This window comes from Equus caballus, chromosome 4 (assembly GCF_041296265.1).
Source record: "Equus caballus isolate H_3958 breed thoroughbred chromosome 4, TB-T2T, whole genome shotgun sequence".
In the NCBI taxonomy this organism is placed as follows: domain Eukaryota; kingdom Metazoa; phylum Chordata; class Mammalia; order Perissodactyla; family Equidae; genus Equus; species Equus caballus.
The window spans coordinates 51819312-51833043 of record NC_091687.1 but is presented as its reverse complement, the minus strand read 5'-3'; the positions used below and the strand labels follow the sequence as shown (position 1 = coordinate 51833043).

The 13732-nt window shown below is 38.8% G+C and overlaps 1 pseudogene; it reads left to right on the top strand.

Moving 5' to 3' along the window:
- LOC106783043 (transcription factor IIIA pseudogene) overlaps positions 1-4886 on the top strand; it is a 43854-nt pseudogene extending 38968 nt beyond the window's left edge.
- The last annotated feature ends 8846 nt before the right edge of the window (positions 4887-13732 follow it).

Genomic DNA, 13732 nt, shown 5'->3' with positions numbered 1-13732 from the left:
AAGGAAATGAGCACTAAAAATATCCCCTAGAATTGGCAAAATGAGGGCCATTAGGGATTGTCCCGTAAATAACGGTACATAAGCTGTATTGGCTCAGAGTATGTTAGTAAATGCATAGGAAGAGAGAAAATGCAGACAGCAGAATATAAATCATTTTTTTAAAAGATTCACTGTGGAGTAGAGGAAAGAGAGACTGTAAGTGAAGGACGATATGGGCTAGAGGCCGAGGAAGGATTCCATATTGATGGAAAAGATCTAGTTGAGAAGCTGTGGTTGAATATTCAGGAAAAGGAAGTTGCTAAAATTCCCAAGAAAGTATAATGAGGTCCAAACACACAGATGGGAGGAGTGACTCTAGATAGGAAAAGAAAAACTGCCTCTAATGTAACAGGAAAGAAGGAGACAAATAGGGAAAGAGGAGAAAATTGGACTAATCATTGGGGAAATTGACAGACGGTTTCTAGAGTAACACAGATGAATTGCTGAGCTGTATTAAAGATCAGCTTGAAGTTGCTTTGCACAAATCTGTATAAAATCATTGTAATAGCATGTTAATTTTACATCGAGTTGCTATGTTAATTTGGATGCTAATAAGCCCTAAAATTTACGTTTATTAGCTTCTCTGTTAATGTTTTTCTTTTTAAAAACTTTTAAAAACGTCCCAAACTAGGAAGACTGACATATTTTATTTTTGCATATCCCTGCTTAATTAATCTGTGTTAGGAATTCCCTAGTCAGTAGGTTTATTACAAATATAGCACTTTATGAAATTCAGTAACTCTCTCAAGGTTTCAAAGTGAAGACTCATATGGGAGGTTTTAAAAAGTTGACATCATTTCTCTACATTTTATTGGAATTTTAGAAACTTCTGAAAAGAAACTCATCAAATGAACTAATGCTTCATGTTTATAAAAAGTAATTAAGAAAATGGAGTGCCTAATTCGACATTCAGTTTATGTGCCAAAAAATGAAAAAGAATAGGCATTTCTCAATCATTAAACATATTATTTTTTAATGAAATCTCTAGATGCCTATATATTGTGAAATTTTCTGGATGTTTATGCAATGCCATGCTTTCACCCTTGTAGTCTGGCTGCTTTAGGCTTCTGAGTGTAGCATGCGCATTGCTAAAGCCCGCCATGTTGCTCTGAAAAGTTAAACTTCTCATGTCAGGCTCTCACACTTTGTACCACCCTACTTGCCCCAAGTACCAGATAACTAGGGATAATGCCTATGCTAATTATTCAAATGAGGCAATCATCAGGGAGCCTACAGAACCTAGCTAACTCCACCTTACTTGCCATTGGTACCCTACATAGTTGCCCCCTACAGCATCCCTAAGTGCAAGTCCCCTTGCAGCCCTGCATAGAAGCCATCTCCCCTTAGTAGCTGTAAGTAACAAAAAAATTAGGCCTTTCATCTATGTGAGTGTCAGTGTGTTGTATCCCACCATCAAAAGAATTCTTAAAGTTTTGTAAAACAATTGGCACTGTGGCCATAACTGCTGACTCTTGGATAACTTCTTGGAAGACTGCTCTTGCTTTACTAATTCGTTCCAGACCACAGAGAGAGTGGCTTGGGATGGAATTTGAGCTTGTGCTTCAAATTCTGCTGCTGTATCTGCTGGTGGTTGCCATGTCTCTCAGAATATTCAAAACAGACAGTGCTAATTGGCTCAACTCTAGGGGCTGGATGCTAGCACAGGTCGGGCCCACCTTACACAGATAGGAGCAATCGGCCACTTGAGCTCCACTTTCCACGGCAGGGTATCGCAGTGGGCTTCCACTCACAGTCTGTTTGGCAGAGGCCTATTCCAGGGGCTTGTCACTTTTTTGACATTGAAGTTTCTTTATTATTATTTGGGGCAGAAGTCTGGTTTGTCTATGTTTCAGGCGAATCCTGTGCAGGCAGATGTTAGTTGGGCACCCCCGTGGTAAAGAAATGACACTTGGTTCTCTTGGTCAATATTGCTCAGGTGGGAATAGCAGTTACCTGTCTTCTTTGCTGCTGCATGCCTCATTGCTGTCTCCAAGGAACTTTATGCTCCCTAGACCCTCTGAGGCATAATGGACTGCACTCTTGGAGACCAGCTGCCCAATGTCTAATCCAAAGGGGGCTGGGGGGAGGGCAACAAGGAAACTAATATCTCATCCCAGCAACCCCCTTCAGAACACCTACCAGTTACTCAAATAATGCAAGACCCCTAGCCAGTGTGCTTGAGCTTTAGTTAGTTCCCCATCACAACGTGAGAAGGGGCTGATATTTCTGACAATGGGGCTTACGCTCTCACAAGGAATGGCTGCTACAGCTCTCAAGTGCAAACACCAATCCTTTAGAGAGGCACTGGGAAGACTTGGAGCAAGAACCAACTGCCTACAAGGCAGGCCTCTGGGCCCCTTCCCCTCCTTTCTTGTAACCACCTATAAGGTTTGCACTATGCGTTATCAGACAGAAACAGAAACTAAAACCACAGCCTTAGGTGGCTGGAAGCCCAGAACAAGGGGAAAATAATGAAATAAAAGGAAAAAACATAGATACGGGGGAGGAAATTAAAAATAAATAAATTTTATATATATACATTTGTAATTAAGTTCAAAGCTCCAAAATTTGACCCAATTGGAAATCCAAACTTTACTAAAACAATTTTTATAACAAAAAGTTAAAAAGGGTACTGGTTGCCTTCTGCACCTCTACAGCATAGGTTCAAAATTAACTTTAACAACTGCTAAAATGCACCAATGACAAAGCTTCATGGGCTTAATCATACTGGGTCTTGAATTATAGTTTTACCAGAGGAACCCACTAAATTTAAACATGGCATCCCTTTTAATTTCAGAAGAGTAAGTAACTAAACAGAAAATAGAAAAAAAAAAAAGATATTCTTCATTTTAATAACTTTGCCTAAATTTCCCATAGTCATAATATCCATTGCCCTAAAATATTCCCTGTTGGATGCAGATACTCTGAAACAATGAGTAATAACTTGAAACTAAATAGTCTTTTGCACTTACAGATTGGCTTGACAAAAAGGGACCCCCATCGACCTCCCAGTTAAAATAGTTAAGATGGCCCAATGTAAGTTAAAACAGGGCCTTCAAGAATTCAAACGTGTTATATAAGATCTAATGAATAAAGAAGTGACTATGCCCACTGCTCCTCCATTTAACAGGCAATTTTGCCTGTTCTTACACCTTCGAAAATTAAAGAAAAAAAAGAATAGTGCCGCATGGTGGATTACTACATCTTTAATGCTGTGGTCCCATCCATTATCGTCCTCAAACCCAATACCCAATATTTTTGAAATTCCTGACCTCATCCACTCAACAGCCAGTAAATATTTTGATAGTAGAGATTTGGCTAACGTGTTCTCGCTCCCTCCCTGCCCTCCACAGGAGGTCTTTCTGCTCCTTACCAGACTGCAGAGCCAATGACAATAAGGCCTGAAAACTAGACATGCACCTGTGCAAGCACATGGGGAGAGATTTGTTTGTGACAATGAAGAGTCTGGCAAAGGCTTCATCAGGGACTACCCTCTGAGTCACCACATCCTGATCCACATTGGAGAAAAGCTGATTATTTGTGCAGCTAGTGGCTGGATGAAAATTCAACATAAAATCAAACTTGAGGAAACATTCTGAACGCAAACATGAAAATCAGTGAAAACAATATGTATGCAGTTTTGAAGGTTATAAGAAGACCTTTGAGAAACATCAGCAGCTGAAAATCCATCCGTGCCAGCAGAAAAATGAGTCACTCTTCAAGTGAAACCATGAAAGATATAGCAACACTTTGCTTCACTCGGCAGTCTGAAAGGACACCGGAAGGTCCACAAGGGCTACCAATGTCAAAAGGGATGTTCCATTGTGGCAAACATGTGCGAGAAACCCATAACAAAGGAAATAACATGTGAAGTATGCCAGAAAGCATTCAAACGCAAAGGTGAAGGTAAGCAACATATGAAAACTCGTGCCCCAGTAACAGATGTGTGTCAAGGTCTGAGGGAAGACTATGGAGGAAGCTAACTAACTCACAACTGTGGTTCGTTTCCAGAACCATATTTTCTCCTTTCATGAAGAGAAGCACTCATTTATGTATGAACATGCTGGCTGTGGCAAAGGTTTGCAACAAAACACAGTCTTACAAGGCAGGTCGTCGTGCATGATGCTGACAGGAAGACAATGAAGACCAAAGTAAAAATATCTCATGAAAAATCGAGTTTGGCCTCTCATCTCAGTGGATATATATCTCTTAATAGAAAACACCAACAAGGCTTATCTTTGCCTAAAAACAGAGAGGTACTAAATGCTATTGATCTCAATAGTTGCAATACATACTTTCAGCTAAATATCAGAACATATTGTTTAAAGGACTGCAAATCAACAAGCTCAGTTATTTTCTCTCAGAAGCACATTTATTCTTATGAAAATCACTGATTTAGAAAAAAAAATTGACAGGCACTCCTGTTACCACCCTCAGAGACTCCTTGACTATAGCTTTAGCAACCTCTTCTCACGCCTCTCGGATTCTCTGGACACCTATAACGGCCATAGGTTACCCTTGGCCTGCTAGTGTTAGAAACCTTGCCTCTGTGCTATGTAACATTAAAGCAAAAATTACTGGCCACATACTGGCCCTTCCTAGAAATGGTGGCTCTCACAGGTCCCTGAGCCTGTGACCCTCTATACCCAGTGGCCCGTTATGCCTTGGGTCATAAATGCAGCACCCTTCAAACTCAGCACCTCTAATGAGCCTCCTTAATACAGGATGGAGCCAAACCTGGACCTTCTGGCATATTCCACCTGGAGGAGGGAGTGATCTCTCCTGTCCTCAATCCCTTGCCAGATGCCAGGACCTATATAAGATCGTCCTTCTCCCAGACACCTTAGCTACCTGGGGAGTCCCTTGAGATCAACTGAATGCACAGCAGTGGGAGTTCATAGACTGTATGGATGTCACTGCCATCACTATAAATGATGGAGCTCAGTGGTATGGTGCAGCTTTCCATCCTTTAACTGATATGTTCCCGATAAAGGACAGAGCTCAAGAATCAGCAAATATGCCCAACTTCAGGCAGTCATTTTAGCACTGGATGCCCTAGTCAGCAAATTAGCCCATCTACACATTTTTAAAAATTCTTGAGTCATTGCCTAGGAGTTGTCTGCGTTTTTCAGGGTAAAGAACTCTGTGAACCTCTTATCTCACAGAACCTCCTATACTGAAAAGATAAATCAAGGTCACACATGTCTCTACATATCCTAAGGCCACAGGATAAGGCCTCATCAAAACACTCCTTATCCCCTTTGGAGCTCCAGACATTAGTGGCAGTACCCAAAATACACATTTCATTTCTCAAAATATGTAATACTAGGCTCTTGGAAAAGACATTCAATAAAACTCACTTCCCCAATAGTTCCCAGACAGCTGGTTTAATTGAGAGGCTTAATGGGCTCCACAAAGAACTCTCCTTTCAGTTACAAAATAACAAATCACTAAATGGTGTCTATCTTGCCTGCATTAATCTCTCTTAATTCAAGGCGCTTTAGCCGACTCACGCCACAAATCAACTTTAAGAGAAAACCTTCCTATTGACCTTTTCTGTATTTAAGGGAGGACTATGTCTGGCCTACATGTATATAAAGATGAATTATAAATGAGACCCTTTAATAATGTCTCTTCATATCATTATGGATTTTTGATTCTGCCCCCATCCCATAGAGTTGAAGGCCAGATCTAGGGTCCATACTCTCCTGGGACCTGTTCACCACAGATTTTCCCACAGCCAGGACCCTGCCTATCTGATATCGGACCCATTTGAGCCTAAACTTCTACCATCCAAAAAATCTTTGTCGATATTCAGATTATAAGGGGTAGATAATTAACTACTCTTGCTCTGATTCCCTCCAGAAAATTAAAATTATTTTTCCAGAGCTATTTGCATAGACAGTGTAGACCACCAATAGGGAAAGAAAAAACTGGACTTAGTAAATAAAATAAAAATAACATTTGGAGATAATAATAAAATCAACACCGTATACCATAATGATGAAACCAGACAACCCCTCACTGATAAAAATACATGCCAGAGGAAAATCAACATCAGACCACAAAGGTCTGTCAAATGCAGCTACACACCATTCTGTGTCTGTTCGTCTCATTCCTGTTGGTCCAGATGCTTTCACTGGTATGCAATCTAGAGGCTCAAATCCTCCAAGTAGGTCATGGTTTCAGTCAAACTTGGTAGATGCTGAAGCCCAAATCCCTACAACTCAAAATCTTTGCTGGCTAATCCATCACCAACCAAACCAACAACTGAGGCAAAGGGCCTGCGGTAATTGGCTTAATTGGAAGACCTGCCTACAGGCTAATACTGGAGCTCCAAGCTCAGCCACAGATATTTTAATTGACGACATGACATCCTATGAACGACATGCACCAAATCTGGCTATATGATTTAAAACCTATCTGCAGTAGAAGCTCCCTCATCACCCATATAGATAAAACCTTGGACAACTGGGAGCTTTTAGATTTGGTCACTCTTAATTAGGGCATTAATTATGCCAGTCGAGTTCTGGCACTTTGGTCCACTTACAGCAATATCATTGAGGCAAGCATCACCTTTGCTAGATGTGCACCCACAAAGCCTTGACATAAAAGATATTTATAAGTCAAGCTCCCAGGCCCAGCATTGCCTTCAGATTTTGCAAGACGCTCAATCTTGCTATAATACCAGAAAGCCAAAAAGCAAGACCCACGTCAACTCTAGTAGGTATCCACTTAAAAAGGATACTCCAGTCCCATACCCCAGACGAGACTGCCCTGGCCCAGGAGCTTACCCTTGGTGAAGATATCACCTCAGATGGCATTGCCTAGTCCCAAGCCCTTGCCACTGGAAATGACTTTGTGCCTTGTATCAAAGACAACTTCTCCCCAGACACTGATACCACCACACCAGCACCACTCACTGACTGCCCCTCCTAAGACGCTGACAAATTGACAAATTGGACACAGAACATTTATTGATCTTTTTCTTTTGGTATTAAAGGTCCTGTTATGTTTCCTGAGCTTGCTGTTTGCTTAGAATGTAGTATGCTCTTTGCTCTCTATACAGTCTTGTGCTGCATAATGACATTTCGGTCAACGACAGACCACATATATGATGGTTGTCCGATAAGATTAGTACCATATGGCCTAGATGTGTAGTAGGCTACACCGTCTGGGTCTAAGTATACTCTATGATGTTTGCACAATGACAATTTTTCCAAATATCATTTCTCAGAATGTATCCCATTGTTAGGCGACCCGTGACTGTACTCTCATACCTAAAGGGACATAGTATAGAGACTACTACTGTTGTGCCACACTAAAAATTAATGGAGATTACTACCTCTTCCAGTAAGTGACTGCTTCATATTGGTCCACCCTTCGAGTGGACCTCCCACTTCCCCGAGCCTTCTTCTACTGCCCACTCCAGGTTACCACCACAACCTCCCACCCTGACTACTGACCATGACTTCCACAACCACCCCTTCCCCTTAGTTACAAACAATACTGCTAACCCTTACATATACCTTACTAAACTATCAGTTCATATCCTCCAACAACAAAACTGCTGTACCTACCGTCTTAACTCAAGAAATAAACCAAGATATTATCATAAAAATATGTTTGATACTTTAACACATTTTACAACTCCACCGTGATATTATTAGTGAAGCCAAAACTTCAGATCTATTTTTGCCATATAAACAGGAAACTTGATTAACCTGCTTATACTTCTGCTTGTTTCACTCCTTTTGAGTCTCATAACAAAATATTTTCCTAGTTTCCTATAGTTTAGGGGAATTTATACCCTACTCTCTAAATGTCTCCTCTACTATTTGGGCTACTGGAATTTTCTGAATAATTGAGCTCAAAACTGATGTCTAGACAACAAAAGGTCAATCGTAACATAATTTTATTTTGTTTTGGTGCTGTCTTGGCACAGTTTGGGGGACCTGGCTAAAAGCTGGTCAGTTCCCCTTCTTGAGCAGCTGATTAAGTCCACACCCCAACCACTTCCCTTATCAGGCTCTCACATTCAGGACCCCTATATGTACACCCTAATTGTCTCAGGGTCAGGAACCAGACAGTTAGGGACAGCCCCTATGCCCCTAAACCTGAAAAATCATTCAAATTAGCCAATCCACAAGGAGCCCTCTAAACCTAGCTAACCCTACCCCACTTGCCCCCTATAGCTACAGCTTGCCGTTACCTTATGGGGGGATGGGGAGGGAAATCCTTGTGTGGCCCAGGCTGGCAGCCTTCTCTCCTTTGGAGCTCTGAATAACAGAGTTTGGCCTTTCATCTATCCAAGTGACAGTGTATTGTGTCTCACTATCAAAAAAATCTTTACATTTCATAAAACATGTAGTTGATTTTCTTTTACTATAAAGCAATTGAATGTTCCACCCAAATCTGAAGTTATCTAAATTCTTAGAATTGCCCCAAAGCAAAAAGTCACATCAAGTTAAAAAAGAAATTTAGATAATACGTTTCTACCTTCAGTAAGGGCTTGTAACCTAAATGTCAAAATAACCTAAATGTCAAAAGAAGACTAAAGTCTGATAGGCATTGATTCATCGTAAACTTTTTTCTTTTTGTCTTAGTATTTCTTCTGTCCTTCTGTTCATATTAGTTTTATCTGTTCTTCTAATCTCAATTTCTTTGAGTCATTGGTATTCCAGAATTCCACTCTTCAATACAGTAGCTACTAGTCAAAATAAAATAAAACATTTAAAAATTTAATTAATTAAAAAATAATTTTAGGGGCTGGCCCCGTGGCCGAGTGGTTAAGTTCGCGCGCTCCGCTGCAGGCGGCCCAGTGTTTCGTTGGTTGAATCCTGGGCGCGGACATGGCACTGCTCATCAAAACCACGCTGAGGCAGCGTCCCACATACCACAACTAGAAGAATCCACAACGAAGAATATACAACTATGTACCGGGGGGCTTTGGGGAGAAAAAGGAAATAATAAAATCTTTAAAAATAATAATAATAATAATTTTAAAATTAAATAAAATTGAAAATTCATTTCTTAAGTCACACTAGTCACAGTTCAAGGTCTCAATAGGCACATATAACTAGTTATGACTGTAAGGGTCAATGCAGGAGAGCATTTTCTCCAGAGCAGAAGTCCTATTGGACAGTTCTCTTCTGGAATCTGAGGGCTTATTTACCCCCTCATCTTCTTCCAGCATTATTTGAAAGAATGGTTTTATGGAGTATATCGGATATTTTAGCTGAATATTTGTTAACTGAAGAGTAAGATAGGGCAATCTGAGGAAAGAAGTGAAGGGAAGTAAGAAACAAACATGCGACTGGGAAAAAATGCATTTTTTAAGCTAAAAACTACAGATATTTACCAATTATGATAAAAGATTGGGTGCAATCTTGATATTTCTAATCTTTCTGAATTAGTCTTTCTTTCTTTCTTCCTCCCTCCCTCCTTCCTCCCTCTTTCCTTCCTTCCTTCCTTGTCAGAAATACTGTGTCATCTTGGATTTGATCTCTACTCTTCTGGGTGATAAATGTTTTCCTTAACATATGTTTAGTAATACAAAAACAAAAACAAAGCAAGCATATGCTCTTCCACAACATCAAGAAGGCTTTCCTGGATGGGTCTGAAAATATGGTTCACCCTCCAGACAGAGCACATGCACAATGTAAACAGCTATGATGCACCTTTTAGGATCACACTTTCTAGCAAGTCTGGCTGAATGGAAATATGGTTACTTTCCCAAGTATATATGCATTGCAGCAGCATGTATTCAATTCAGTTCAGCAAACCTCACGCTTATTTACAACATATAAGAAAAAGTGTTCAACACTGCTACTGGATTGGAGGTAGCCTGAACATGTGTCTGAAAATTGGGATGATGTATCACATACCATATTTAAGATTAAGCCTTGATAAACGAACATCCTTATAAGATGCAAATTATTTGATCTGCTCTCAGAGCAACAGAATGTGGCCATGATTATCAACTGGCTTTATATATCCTTTGTATGTATGTATGTGTGTGTGTGTGTGTTTGCGTGTGTCTACAACAGTGTTTCTAAACCTTGGCACTATTGACATTTGAGGCATATGAGACCACGTAAATCTTGGTTGTGAGAGGCTGTCCTATGTTTCACAGAATGTTTAGCAGCATCCGTGGCCTCTACCCACTGCCTGCCAGGGCACCCCCTCCTAGCCAGTTGTGACAAACAAAAACATCGGCAGTTATTGGGAAATGTCTCCTGGGGACAAAATAGCCTTCATTTGGGGATGCTGGTCTATGCTAATTTCCTAACTGGGATTACAAAATGGCTTATAATAACTAAATCTAAATGATGCAACAAAAAAGTGCACATTTCATTAAACAGTATGAATATGTTCATATAGTTGTTTCTATAGATGTAAATACAACATATAAACATGCTATTGACAGCATACATTCAATTCTGCTTTTGGCCTCCAATCCCTCCATGCTAAACCAGTCTGAGATGGTGTGGCACAAAATAAATATTCAACACTTCAGATGTCAAATCTGTGACATGAAAATTTCCTCAATGGAAATAAAATCCTTTACTAATAATATTGAATCAAAATCAGCTTTATGAAAACTATCTTTACTAATAAAGCCCTAACACTTCATTTTTTTAATTAACTAAAAGATAGTCCTTTCAGAGCAAACAGATTATTCTACTTGACCATATCTAAGTCACTGTTTTTAAAGTAAAATTGTGGGGGTGACAAAAAAGCAATGCTACTTTTCAGAGTCCAACCAATGAGAATGATAACTGAAGCAAATAGCTAACTGAAAGAATCCAGTTGTGGTTTTCATAATTTATCCTCCATAAACTGATAGATTTTACATAAATCAGGAAATGTAAAGTGAAAAAAGAACTTTCACGAGTCTGGAATTTAGGTACAGTAAGGTCTATTTTGCCCAGAGAGCCTCTGATATGTCTTTGTTTTAACTAGAATTAATCACTCTTAGATAAGAAACTCACGACTAGCCAGATTCATGCGTTCATGAAGGGCATTAAGATCTTTTCAAAATGAGGCTGCACAGTCAGTTACAGAGACACGCTTCCCAGATTGGAAGAGGGAGTAATTTTCTTCCAAATTTCAGCATGAGATCGCTTACTGGTCAACATCCATGGTTCATTGTGAATTATTATTTTAAAAATAAATCCTGTAATTTTCGTGTGAAAAGCTCAATTACATTGTATCACCGTTTGGTGTTAAAATAATTAGTTTAGAAAAAGAGGACATTTTAAATATACCAAAAAATTATAAGTCTTTTTTGTATTTTTTTTATTTTTGATACACTGGTGATCTAACAATAGGGGTTCTCTCTCCATCTCTGAGAGGCTCTGCCAATGTTGTTCTCATTGCCTATTGTGACAGCGATCTGCAGAGCACTGGAGTAGGAGGTATCTGAACCACTAAGTGTAACATCTGAAGTTTCAATAACAACTCTGGCACGAAAGGTGATGACTGAAAGTGTTTTGCCAAGATTGTGAGGGACAGAATCCAGAATTCAGGACTAATACCCCTGCTTCACTCTTGGAGTCCAAAAAAATTAAAAAGGATTTTGCAGAATAATTAAACTGAGCTCAGGACTTGAGGAGCTTTTGTATTTGGCAAAAGGCACTTGAGAGCAAAATCGTCCTTAGCAACCAATGGTTAATCATGATCTCTTGGCTATGTTCAGCAATATTTTCATCATCCATTCAGACACTTGTGTATTTATCTACATTTCATAGATATATATATTCATCAGTTAGTCTACAGTTTGGGGTGCGTTACTTAAGGAAAGCCCACTTACCTGTAATATATTAAATAGTATGTTTCACAGCATTTTGAAATGTAAAATGCACCAGGAATCAGCACTCATGTTTTCTCAGATAAATCATTGCACTGATTACCATGAAGTACATTTATGTCACTATCACTATGACAACATTATGACAAGAAGTAGCCACTCTAAGCTACCTAGTAAAAGGAACTGCCTCTATATTTCTGAATAAAATGTAACACATATTAGGACCTCTGCTTTCTTACATAAATTAGTACTGTAATGGTTAGGGAATGTTGACTCACAATTGGATGAAGAAACAATTCACATTAATATTTCTCTAAAGGTAAGATTTGAATATTTGAAGAGTGTGTACTTTAACTTTTCAGTCAATTTGAAAGGAAGTAATTGCTTTATCATTATAATATAAGGAACTATTTGACTCAATAAATGCTCTTCTTTTTACCTGCTTATCATATTTTGCTTTTAAGAAAGCACAGCATAGAGACATCAACAAATAGTCTAACTAAATAAATGAGCTTTGGGATCTATTTGAAGGTTTTTATGTGAAGCAATATTTAAATCAGTCTTTATACTTTTAGGATACTGCATAATTTTTAATTTTCAGCTTCTTACGGGAGAAGTGAGTCACCCTCTTGTACTGTTCCATTTTTAATTAAGCAAGGATTCAAAATCATTTTTTCTTTGTTAACTTTAAAAATAACGACTCTCTTGTGTTCTCTGTGTCTCTCCCCTCAGGGATGTCCTATAGAAAATAAATGAAGGCATGCTAGAACCTTAGGAAGAAAATATTAGTCATCACAAACACCATTCAACTAGAAACGTACTGCTGCCAATATTTTTGGATAATTTAAGCTCGATTTTCTCCTTGTTTTAGTTTATACGGTAGAGTGTCAGCATCTGACATTTGCTGTTTAGAGAACTCTATCATCACATGATATGACATGGAACAGTTGACAAATGGCAATTTTCCCAGTAATGTTTGCCTTTTTATTTGATCTGAGCCAAATCTGAAACGCTTTAGAGGAATTTCTTCCTTATAAGACTTGATTTATAAAAAGAACACCAAAGGTATAACCTGTCTTGATTTTACTTTATTCTTCATTTTGAGGAATTAAGAGAATATAACTGTTAGATGTCATATTTAAACATGGGCTGTAATCAGAGAGAGGGACACTGTGTTCTCTTGCAACTTCTTAATTACAAGATTCTTAATGAACATGGCTGAAAGGCTGTTTCGTTTTTTGTAATGCATCATTTGGTATTAGAGACGCTGAAAGAAAAGAAGAAATATTCTTGGTGAAGGGAGAGCGATTCCAAGTATATTAGCTGATGCAAAAACTCAAGTACGTTATTTGTGTCACTCAAATACCTGTTTAGAACAATTGAGAAAAATAAGCAATTCCAAATAATTTAAAATGAGTAATATTTATCTATAAGCAGCCTGAGGTTTCTCTGAGAAGTGATATGATTGATTAACTTAATATTCAATCCATCTTTTATTGTATCAATCTCTATATTAGAACTCAAAATGTACATATTTTGATTATACTAATTTTGGGGGGGTTGGCTTTTACTTTTTTGCTTAAGGAAGATTGTTGCTGAGCTAACATCTGTGCCAGTCTTCCTCTATTTTGTATGTGGGACGCTGGCACAGCATGGCTTAATGAGCAGTGCTAGGTCTGTGCCTGGGATCTGAACCCACAAACACTGAGCTGCCAAGGCAGAGCATATGAACTTAACCACTACACCACCAGGCCACAGACCCCTGATTATACTATTTTTAACTAAACAATTTGTTTTTCCAAATTATAATCACTATAGCTGTATTATACATCATCTAAACAAAGAATAAAATAAATTTCATTTCAGGATATGGCCCAGTGG